The sequence below is a fragment of the Pleurodeles waltl genome, chromosome 1_1, assembly GCF_031143425.1.
Source record: "Pleurodeles waltl isolate 20211129_DDA chromosome 1_1, aPleWal1.hap1.20221129, whole genome shotgun sequence".
Classification (NCBI taxonomy): domain Eukaryota; kingdom Metazoa; phylum Chordata; class Amphibia; order Caudata; family Salamandridae; genus Pleurodeles; species Pleurodeles waltl.
In genome coordinates, this window is record NC_090436.1 from 595,985,315 (window position 1) to 595,997,446 (window position 12,132).

The 12,132-nt window shown below is 43.4% G+C and overlaps 1 protein-coding gene and 1 long non-coding RNA gene across 7 annotated transcripts in view; one reads left to right on the plus strand and one right to left on the minus strand.

The window, feature by feature from the left end:
* The window catches only part of EFNA5 (ephrin A5), a 423,510-nt gene that overhangs the window by 220,625 nt on the left and 190,753 nt on the right, over nt 1–12,132 (minus strand). The gene's annotated exons all lie outside the window — the stretch shown is intronic.
* LOC138285862 (uncharacterized) overlaps nt 1–12,132 on the plus strand; it is a 35,073-nt gene that overhangs the window by 22,280 nt on the left and 661 nt on the right. Inside the window, exon 2 of the long non-coding RNA XR_011201653.1 lies at nt 706–761. This is a non-coding gene — a long non-coding RNA (uncharacterized lncRNA). The remainder of the gene's footprint in view (nt 1–705; nt 762–12,132) is intronic.

The window sequence follows — 12,132 nt, forward strand, 5'->3', positions numbered from 1 at the left end:
GCATGAGCAAAACATGTGCCTAATTGTCAGGGACAGAAAATGGTAGGGTGTCCTTTGATTTGCTGCAGTGTAAATCCTTCCACTGCCACCAAGGGTGGCAATACAATGCTGTGAATTTTGCAGGGTAAACCTTAAAGGAGGGTACAGCCATAATATCAGTGCTTAATTTGAGCTGGTGGTTTCCGGTGCTTCGCACCCAAACTTAATTGTCAGCACTGGCTCTGTTGACAGCCCACCACATGGTGGCGCTGTCTGTCAAATCGAGACAAGCACAACAGGAGTGTTTAATATGTCAGTACACATCATAAATTAACAATACCTGCCTTTCACATCATTATTATAGTTTTGAGGGTGTGGAATAATCTGAATTGTCACACTTGTAGGAGTGTGATGGTCAGCAGTTGTGTTGATACTGTCATGAGCAGAGTTAGCAGGGGCAATAGGTGATACAGTTTGCTGTGGCCTCCCTTGAAGGACCCTGGCACTTACTTTTTTTTAGGTACAAATTAAGCCCTGCATGATATGATATTGTTATAATTGTATACTTTTTCCATGAAAAGTATTATTATGTGAACACGTTTAGCTGTTATCAACATACATGAATTAAGCATGGCCACTATTGTCAATCGGTTCTAAGGCAAATCAATGTTTTAGATGCATCCAAATTGTTGGCTGAAAATACTAAAAATAATTCTATATTTATAGGCCGTGGGCAGGGAGGCGAGAAGCCTCCATGCTGAAGAGCGAGCCCTGTGTTCAAGGTAATTAGTTGCTGGGTGAGTTGTTATTCTTACGCTCGCTCCTTTTGTCATCCTTAGCACCTCTGCTCTCAGGTGCACAACAGAGCAATTACCTTTTCCTTGGAGCTTTGTAATGATAGCGTTAAAAGCTAGCTTGCCTGATACTGTGACAAGCGCTTGAGCTGCATGTGCACAATACGCAGCTTGCATTGCAAGCCAGCACTTCTAGCATAAATCACAAAATGCCTGTAACAAAACTATTATTGGCGACAAATAATTCCACTGTATTTTCCAACTTGACTCGATCCTTCATTTTCAAAAACCTCCAGACCACTGAAATAAGCGCTTGTATGTATATGTCCATGGGTACAAGAGTAAGAAACCCACGGCGCTAGCCTGTAATGTCTGCTCCAGTGCTCACGGGAGCTAACACTATGCAAACTCAGTGTTATTAGATGAGGTATCGCTCGTTAAGAGTCAAATAATTGGTACGATTATCAATATCTGGCTTGCGCTGCTTTGTGCCAACATCTCAAATACATCCAACACAGCTCATCCGTGCCAGACAAGGCTATCAAGAATGACAATTTTGTGACATTACGTAGGTGGCAATACCCAACAAAATAATATCCGACCGACAGGAAAGGGCGCCTTACTGCCCTACCAATCAAAGAAAAATTTATGAAGTCTTCTGACCACATTTTCTCTAGAATCAACACTATACAACTGCAATCCAACGACTTCATAACACCTGCCAACTATTCAATAAGATCACTATTTACGTATTCACTTATTGAACAACCTCAAAGCAAGCACGTTAGATCGCAGGGTCCTACATGCGGACCAAACACCCTAAGCATGTCCTCACCGGTACTTTCAGACTGCGGTATGGGATGGAAAAGTTGGAAAGACATGAACACCACCACAGGCACCCAACAGTGCACATGGAGAAGCTCATGGCTGCCTGTGTGCTATACAAATGCCAGTGTCATAACATAACATTGTAGAACTTTAGTCTACAGGTGTATACGGAAAGGATTGGCAGGGAGAAGATGTAGTCTATTAGCAAAGCTGCTGACTGGATCCTGGGGACCTGGGTTTTAATGTGGCCCCTGCATTTGACTGAAAAAATCCTGTGATTCTGGGCAAGTCACTTAGGGGGTTATTACAACTTTGGAGGAGGTGTTAAACCGTCCCAAAAGTGACGGTCAAGTGACGGATATACCACCAGCCGTATTACGAGTCCATTATATCCTATGGAACTCGTAATACGGCTGGTGGTATATCCGTCACATTTGGGACAGATTAACACCTCCTCCAAAGTTGTAATAACCCTCTTAATGTCTATGTGCTGGAAAATGTAAACATGTGAAATGCAATTGTGAATATCTAAAGGCACATTTGTGTCACTCAAAGGCGGACATTCGCACTTGATGTGCAAGAACGCTCGATGGAATGCAATTATAAATATTTTAAAATGTAATTGTGTAACTCGTAGATGAAATCCACACTTGGTGTACAAAAGCGCTTTGTAGCTTCCTTTTAGATTTGTGCTATATAAATAATGTAAACAAAAAAAATCGCTGTTATGAAGCCATGATAAATCAAGCAACAGTGATGTTAGGGGCTTAATACAGAAGAAAAATGAGTTAGTTGCAGCTGCAAGTCATGCACAGAACTCAAGATGAGTTTCGAGAGTGCAAGCTTTTTGATTCTGATGGCTCTAAATGGAAACTACAGTCCACTTTCCGAATAACATATGGCGCCTCAAAGGGGCTTTTTATTTGGGTTACAAAGAGAATATGCCCACCCGTGTTTCTAGTCTTGGGTTTACATGCCAGCATCAAATTCATTCTGGGGTTTGTTCACTTCAACTCAATCAATTGGACCAAAGTGCAGTGCTCAAGTGATTTGTGAAAAGAAAGCCAAGGACAAGCTACAGCTAATAGTAACAGTGTATTGATTACATTTTCTTCACACGTGTACGTGTTTTAAATTGTGATTTCCTACCGTTTTGACCACCCGTGACTTGCGTTTTTCTGGGGGTTCGCTATGCGACTGCCCGTCATATTTCATGCCGATGGGCAGGAGACTGAAAGAATTGGAACTTTTGAAATGTGTGCCCACCTCGGTGAATATGACTTGGGAGTTTATGATTGCAAGAGCCCAAACCTCACAAGCTTTTGCTGTCAGGACTTCAGTTCTTGCTGTTCCTCAGCATAATACTCGAAGTGTGAGAAATACATTTTTGGTAAATATCTAAATTATGAAAACATACTTTAGCCACTTTAGAAAAAATAATTTCTCAATGTTTTTAGTTAGACATAGCTGTTCACTGAAACCGGTTTTCAAAATGTGGGAAGATCTCTACTGGTATTTTTTAACCCACTCGGGTAACTTTGCTGCAAGCTTGCAGACTAAAATTTAGAAATGTCTAAATAAAAATGTCAAAACAAGGCGAGCAGTGAGTTTTGGAGGCTTGGGAGGAAACACAGCCTAACATTTCTGGATGGGCTGTCTCCGCGGGGGCAGAGCAATACTGATTTTATATGATGGATGCTGTCCATTGCAACATAGATAAACAACGCAGTGAAATTCACACTGACGGCCGGATTTACTAACTTTTCATGCAACACAGCAAGGCAACTTGTTGCAGTGTGTGAAGTAAGAGCAGAAATGCATCAAATCAAAATATGGTCCGGGCTACTGGAATTATACGACTGCAGTGATTTTCACGTAATTGTAGATTTGCGCCATTCGCCAGCGAATCCAGTGTCTACTGCGTAATCTGCAGACTTGAACATAAAAACAATTCTAGCTCAAACGGTTCAAACGTTACTCACAATGCAGCAAGACATGCACAAAGGAAGGCCTGTTGCAAAGGTTGACTGGTCACCATTCTGTTGCTTACTGCTATATTTATGTGTTGAAGTGGTACTAATGAGGTGCAACTAATGCCCAGTCACTGTTAACAAGTTTAGAAATTACTAAATAATGTAACTCAAAATGTGCTGCATAATGTTGCTCAATTTGTCTTTCCTTGCTGCATAATTTACTTAACTGTGCCGATAAATTGTCCCTCTCCTGACACATAATTCCAGTGGCCCTGGATGTGGTGAATTTATGCGCTCTCTCTGGCGCAGGATTGTTTTTGTGCAGAAAGAGATACGTTTCAGCATAAAAACAATCCGTAGAAGCATATTCCCCTTTCTATATTTGCTGCTGAATGCAGCACACATAGAAAGAGGGACTAACAAGCAGAAATTAAGATATTTCTCCTTGTTACACCAGTCTTGGGTGCATACACCATTTTGGCACAAACCCAAGTTTACTTCCTTTACTAAATCCATGGGTGGGTGCATGGGAATTACCGGTTTTCACCCATGGAATGCTTCCTCGGCGCTGCCTTGCGTGACCTTTTTTTTTTTTCTGTTAATACTACATCAGGCAATGTTATGCTAATCGGGCTTCGGAGGCTTAGTAAATCCAGAAATACATTTTGCATTGGGGCTGTATTAAAAAAGTGATGCAACCCTGAAGCTAAATATTTGTAAGCCTGGGCCTAAGTATTCATCAGTGTTTTGGGCAGAGTCGGTCACCTCCATTAAATCACTTTTTGGTGTCCTAGACTCTGGAGGGACCGAAGTGTGATACACCGAGGGACTTGGCAATTTACTACATTAATGTGCTGTGGGATGATATTGGCAGTTACATGGCAGGATAAGAGTCCGCCCCATAGGATTTTCAGGAAGTCACTGTGAGACAAAAATAAATCACACCATGTGCTTTTAGTTCCCAAATATATCACTTGTGTATCGAACTGCTTCAGGCTTTTGCAAGAGGCCTCTAAAAAGCGCAGATGGACTCCCCTCCTGACTCTCGAGGCCCTCGTCCACCCACAGACTCGTCCCAGCGTCTCATCCCTGGTGGTCTAGTGGCCATCACAAGTATTTTCCTTTTCTTCTCTTCTCTCTTTCACTCTTTCACTTTTGCATTCCCTGCCTTTTTCTTCTATCACCCCTCGTTTTTCCCTAGTGCTTTTTCCTTTCTCTCCTCTTCCTCTGCCCCCTGTACCACCCCATGAAGCACCTTTCCTGCCCTCCCGCCTCCCAGCTGACTGCTCCCCCCACTCTCCTCCCCTTCTTAATGGTGGAGGCAGTGCTGTGAGAGGGCAGCTGCACTGACCTCCTGGTCGGTGTCTGCTGCCCTCCCCAGCTCCTCTGGCTACTGCTGCTGCCTCTGCCTCTTGCCTTGGATGAACTGAGTCTCTTGACTCTCAGTTCAAGGCCCTCCTCCACCCGGAAGGCTCATCCCTGCGCCTCATCCCTGGTGTTCTAGTGGCCATCACAAGTAACTATTTCCTTTTCTTTTCTTTCTCTCTGTCGCTCTTTCACGCGTGCATTTTCTGCCTTTCTCTTCTATCATTTGCCTTTTCTTCTCTCTGTCGCTCTTTCACTTTTGCATTTTCTGCCTTTTTCTTCTATCACCCCTCATTTTTCCTTTGTGCTTTTTCCTTTCTCCCCTCTCCTTCTGCCCCCTCCCCCACGAAGCACCTTTCACGCCCCCGCCTCACAGCTGACTTCTCCCCACTCCCCTCCCCTTCTTAATGGTGGCGATCTGCGCCCGTCCGTGCCTAGACCGCACCCAGCGCCAGGAACTCTGGTGGCTTCGGTTGAAGTCCCCTCCCACCAGCACCTTGAGACCCTCACGGGTGAGTAGCCGTGCTTTATAAGCATTGATTGATTGACTGATTGATTGAGAAGTGGACCATCTGTCTTGGCTTCAATCAATCTAAGACTGTGTAAGTAATCTGTATTGTGCAAACCTTGCCGAAGGGTAGCACATCTTTGTAGAAGGCCAGGAACTAAGCGTACTATCCAAGATCGTTTACAGAAAGGAAGGGAGGGGTCAGAGGAGTGAGAGGTGTCTTCATACGGTATTGAGATATGTGTATGTGTTCTGTTCCCATCCATGTGCCCAGGAGTCATAGGGATCTGAAACTGTATTGAAGACTTTCTGTATAGCATGTCAAAACAGTGGCTCCCCTTGGTGATGCCAATATGACAAAGAGCAGAAGAATCTGGCCTGTGTCAAATTTTACATCCTCATTCATTGTCTGAGAGTTAACTATTGTTACTCCACGTCCCAGCTTGGTGTGGGTTGCTCTTTTTTCATTGGAGAGATTGACCACGCAGAAATTGAATAAGACTCTAATCTTTCTGCATTTTTGTGAGTGGAAAGATATAAAATGTAAATGAGTAGGATAGGAGCTGAGAGCCCCAAGGCTCTCTGCGGGCAGCAGCATAGGTGCTTGAAGTGACATTGGCAACTTAATTCCCAGCAGTACAGCCTTAAAACTATTGCTAGGAAGAATAGGTCAAGGAGGGTGGCATAGCTGACAAGGTAGAAAGATGGCAACAAACCAAAGTCAGTTATCACCAGTAATCATGTGTTCTCAGTAGCATGTCCAAGGAGCATCTTTGATTAACAGGTATCTCGTATGAAGAGTGGACTACAAGATGTGGGAGGAGGAGGCAGAGGTTGTGAAAAGGGGGATGGGTTGCTTGGAGCTTTCCAATGATGGTGCTTGCAGTCTTAATACATTAATGAGTCCTGACACTGCATGGACTACGGGGGCAGTACAATCCTCAGCTATTAGGAAAAAAATGGAAGCAGTAAGGCCTTGAAAGGCCGGATGTTCTCTGTACCCACAGACTTAAGTCACAATATGGAAAAGGGCCTAAGTGTGAGGTATGTTAAAGGAGAGCATTGACCGACCTCGAGGTTTGGCCTGAGACATCATTCTTAATTACATGGATCTTACTGGCTTCAAATGATGTTAATATGAGGGCAGGGCTTCTGTATGAGTGAACCAGAGAACTAGGAAAGGTGCTACCTGAAAGAAAATATTCCTTGGAGCGTAGGAAGGGTCAAAGTGTGCATTTGTGTGTGAGAGAGAAAGCGAGCGACGTAGTTTGTTTGTGTGCGTTTGTGATTATTCATGTATCCACACTGCTTCAAAAAATATAAGTATGTTGATCAAATTTATTACACGACTTTTCTACAACACCAACATTTATTGTGGTTTCTTTTCATCAATAGATCTTCAAAACACACACACACTCACAAAATACGCACACCATTTGTTTTAGAATATTTGAAAGAAGCAAGCCAGTACAAGCGTCATTGTAAGTGATGGGAGCGAGGCCTACCCAATCAATTCAAAATGCTTTCACAGGCAATTTAGGAAGGAAAGAATTCAGCAACAAAAGCAGAGGCCCTGCTTGATGTTCTTAATCTCCTCCGGTGTTTGCATACACTTGCAAATAAGTGGAGAAACCCACTCCAAAAGCAGATTTGAAAATAAAAAGCCTCTGGAGAAACAGGAGCCTTGTTTGCTGGACTTGTTCAAGGCTCCAAGAGGTCGGTGTGATTGGCAGGCCTTTGGTGCGTGTGCATTAGGGTTGATAATGCACACACATCTTTTGATGGTCGAGCTCCGAGTGCTGGCCGGGCTTAATAATGGCCCGGCAGAACTCTTTACAAAGCAGCATACAAGAACTAGGAGGGCGGGTGCTTTCAAAGATTACATAGCATGTTCTCAGCTAATTAGCAACAGTTGGGGAAACAGATCAACTAATCAGACAAATAAAGCAGACCTCCTCCACAACATGGCATTACTTCTCTGCTTGCAAACAGTAGTGTACCTTGCATCAGGGAGCTCTCAAAATCCACTCCCAGCACTGTGCAGACCATGCACAAGAACGAGGAAGTATTTGTTTGGCAACCAATTACATTTAGAAAAAGAGAGAGAAGCATTTATAGCCTATCTGCAGGGCCTGTACTTGGGTAACCAGCACTGCATGCAGAATTACCCGCGCCGATTGGATTTAGTTCAAGGGAATCAAAGGAGCCGCGTGCGCACGAGCTCACTGCGGTCCAAGTGACTGAAAGGACCCCTCTGTGCTTTCCATTATATTAGCAAATTATGCAAATGCCTAGAAAGTGTTCTTGCTGCTAATCGGGCTCTGGTCTTTGCTCATCCAGATGGGATCAGAGGGCCCGCCAAGCCTCTCTCTCATCTTTACATCTGGTAGGCAAGCAGTTTGTGTCCTTACAAGCAATTGTTTTCAGAGGATGCTAATGTGAAATAATTGGCTTTCATTAGGATGTTAATATGTTGGTTTATAATGTAATGTTTTTGAAGCATCTTGCCAGTCTTCCATTTACACCACACTAGTCCCCTAGCGTCAGTTGCTGCAGCTGACACTTGAGGGAAAGCACTGCAAGGGGCTCTAGTATCCATTCTGCACTAACATTTACACTGCTTGTTGTCTTGCTAAAAATGCTGCAATCTGCAAGGTCATTTTTCACTGAAAGTTGCACTGAAATTTGAGTGCTACTTATAAATAGAAAAAAAACACAAAAATTCTGGCTTTGTGTAATGTAATCTGGTGCTTGTATGAGAGCTCTAATGCCTTCAAGCCATGTTTGCACTATATAAAATTATAAAACAAAAAGCATGCCTGGGACCAAGACACATAAATAACAAAAAACCTCCCCCAAAACTATCACATATGTCTTAAGCCTTCTCGGCCCCTTATAAATGTGTCCAAGGTATAGGTGTGGCTAAAGGAACATGTGCCTCTTCTCCACGTGACTGCCCTATACCACTGCATGCATCCCGGATGTTCCTCAGCCTCCAACAGCGCTTGCTATGGGAGCTAAAGGCCTGATTTACCAAGCTTCATCGCTGATCAGTAATGTAGCCCAGTCCAGGCTCCGGCCTGGCTTACTTACTGAATTTGGAGAAGAAAAGAAGCTTTGTGAATCACGCACGTGTTTACCTCTGACTCCTGGAAATTCAGGACTAATTCACACCTAAGACAGGGGTGAGCTGCGTCTACACACAAAAAAAACGTTGGTCATCGACTGTAAGCATGCACCAGTTGTCAGAGAGGTGATGAGCGTGCCGTTGACCTTCTGTCTAGTGCTACCTGTGGGAAGATAGGCAGGAAGGCAGCAGTGTAGTCCAGCATGGATATTAGTCAAGAGATTTCTGCCCAAACTGTGCATTTGTCCTTCTGCCGAGTCCAGGGAGTAGAGTTCATCAAACAAAACGACACAGCCCAAGTGGCAACCCTGAATATTGAAGAGGTGTGTAAGGTGTCTGAAATATGACTCAAGACCCACCTTGTATCTAGTGAGGATAGCAGCTTTTATAGATGCGTGAAAATACTGAGCAAGCAAGGGTGCTGTGGGAATCTCCTAAGAGTGTGGGTTTCTGAAGAGTGTAGATGTACCCAATGAGATTATCTGCACCATAAAAAACTTTTTAAGAAGCACTGATGGTTATTACATATCACCTTGTCTTTCTTATGATAAACATCGTATGGCTATGACGTTTAAAGTAAATTCAATTACAACATGTTGCTGATTTATTGCAACAAAAAACTGCTTTCATGTAACCATTTGCAAGACACTGCTTGTTCTGTGTTTGCAACATTGTTGCACCAACATGGGGAAGTTCTGTTGAAGTTATAAAATAGCGGATGGCCTCAAATAGGAAACAAATTGCTGTACACCAAATTGTCATCCGGCCTCTCTGAATGACAGTAGCAAACTCTTCCCAAGTGTTTCAACTGGAAACGATTGGGGTTCACATGGCAGTTTTTACATCAGTGCCTGCAGGATCATTAACTAGAGGGATGGATTTTTATTTCTTCCTCTCCAGTACCAATGCAGACCATCTACAGCCTGCCTGACCAGCCGTACCAAGTTTCTGTCATACTGATTTATATGGGAGTAAGCAAGAGTTTTGTTAATCAGGCCTCAAAGAGGTCACCAGTGAGAGTAAACTCTAAACTGATGATTTTGGATCTGGAGAGTATGTCTCATGCAGAGGTTCTGATGTATTGTCTGGCTGACTTCTCAAAGTTCTTTCAGATTATTATGGTGGCAGTGTCTTGCCCGAAAGTAATGAAAAGTGTACAAGAAGCTCGCTGACTAATCTAGAAGAAAGAGTAACCCTACGGAACCCAGACTCCTATCTATCCAAAATACATTATACCGACCTTTATGGCAGCCCTGCTCGGACCATAGGTTTCCCTGAAAAAGGGCCACTTAAAAAGAGCTCTTGTTAAAACAAAGGTTTCATAGGAACGAATTATTAGCAGCTTATTTTATTAACGCACGGATTTAACATGACCTGCACACGGTCATTGGAAAAACTGGGTATGGGCAACTCAAACCACAGAACTACTTGGTTATCATTTTAAGTGCGTGCATTTGCTTCCACCTCGAACCAAGGTGTCGCATGGCTATTATAAACATGAATATACCAATAATAAACCATTTGGAATACCTAACACTACTCAAATTTTCAGTGGACAGCTGTAGGACAGTCCTTCATTATAAAATGGTGGGAAGTTGAACACAGGCGACGGCTGGCAGTCGTGTCACATTTCACAGTGTCAAGGGGATGGGTTTACTTAATGAGTGTGATGACAGAATATTTTATAACAGATGGTAGTCATCAATATGTGTGTGTCCAAGGCCTCTTTATTAGAGCAAAGGTGCCAATGGCATTGGCATAGCCAGCAAACATGCAATGAGACAAAAATATTTTCAGACACTTGGGTCCACTGTAACACGTTAATAAACTTCACTCAGGCTCACAGGTTCATGTAGCAGAGGGTACTCCTGCAGTCTCCCTGACTACACTTGTGATTACATTGCACACCACATTTCAGAGTGGCGCCAGTCAAGATGCAACTCTGCGGGACAAGGTTTTGCACTGCTTTTAGGACATCGCAACATTCCTGCGTCAAGGTTCTGTCTGGTTACTAAAATCCTCAGCTTAAAGCACATGTCTACCTGACAAATTAAGGCTATTTCATGGTCAGGGCCTGCGGGTTGTTCCTGCGGCCAAGTAGCAGTGAGGTTCAGAAATCACAGTGCAAGTGAAAACGACTTCTAGGACTACACAGGTGGAGGCAGCGCATTGTCGTGAAGCTGAGGAACACGGTTGCTGCGAGGCTAAAAGACAAAAGTAGATAAAGACAGAACTAATTCATCGGTGCCCTAGACGAGCATGTAAATTCCAGTGCATGTTTTTCTTTGCTTCCCTGTTCAGTTCAGAACATTCCACCTTCAATGGATGGAATGTTCTACAAGCTTTATAGCCCTTTTTCCTTAGGCTAAACTGGTTGTTAAAGGCCCTGGTGGTGCACACAGCCTTTAACAATACCTGTAGTCTCGGCAACTGGCTATAAAACTACAGTAATATTGGTTTGTTATTCGCAGAGCTTAGAATGCCTTCAGCTCAGGGCCATATTTGTGTATCAGGCACCTGTCAATGGCCTCAGGAGAGATCATGATTGGCAAACTAGCCCACTGCACATCCCTTCAAACCCCTCGAATTTAGGTGTGTGTTATAAATAAATAAACTGATAAACAGTAATAGTAAAGGCAACTGTGACCAGCATTTCTGAAGAGTTAACCGGACCTTTATGTCCTCTGAAGGGAAATGATTAAGACTTTCAGAGCAAAGTGCTCTAAAACAACTGACCCTGGCTAAGTCGAACCTTCTGGGTGCTCAGTTATCCACACATGCAGGCCCTGGAAACTAGCCAACAGATCATTAGATGGTCTCTATCATATGTGCCCTTGTGTATTTAAAAGGCCAAGCTTAATTACTCATATTATGTATAGTGTTTCACGGCAGAAACAGCTGCCTCAAGGCGCTTCCAATTTAAAATGGAACACAAGGAGCAGGCAGATACAGTTGTGTCAAAGATCACATGAAGGCAGAGGAAAGCAACAGCAAAGTCAGCACTCCTGTATCCATAGTCTGAGCAGAGAAACACAAACCAGAGTTACAGAGGCTTTCTAACTCAAAGTTAGATCATTGCATTGAGTATTTCAAAAAGTAGGGACAGCTCATGCCCCTTCGAGACTAACCACATCATAGAAGTGACATCTCACAACCTCTGGCCCTGTTGATGGGCCAATCTGCTTATCTTCTTAAACAATCTTTATTAAAAACTCAAGCCTGCAGGACATCCTAAACAGTGAGTGGTACTAACTAGCAACCAACAAAATAGTAAAAAAAGCAAATTTAAAGATAGGCAAACTTTAAAAAAAAAAAAAAACAACAATCATAATACACAGCTCACAGCGGTCACAATGTGGTACAAGGTCACATAGCGGCACATAGAAGGCAGCCGCTGGCTACGCCTTGCTACCCCTACAATACACCCAGGCTTACCTGTGGGGAGAGTCAGATTCTGACCGTCACCATGAAATGTACCGCACTGCACATCAAACGCCAAGCTACTGCCAAGCGCAAACACTACTTCTCTGTGGGGTTGTTGCACATGATTGGGATAGT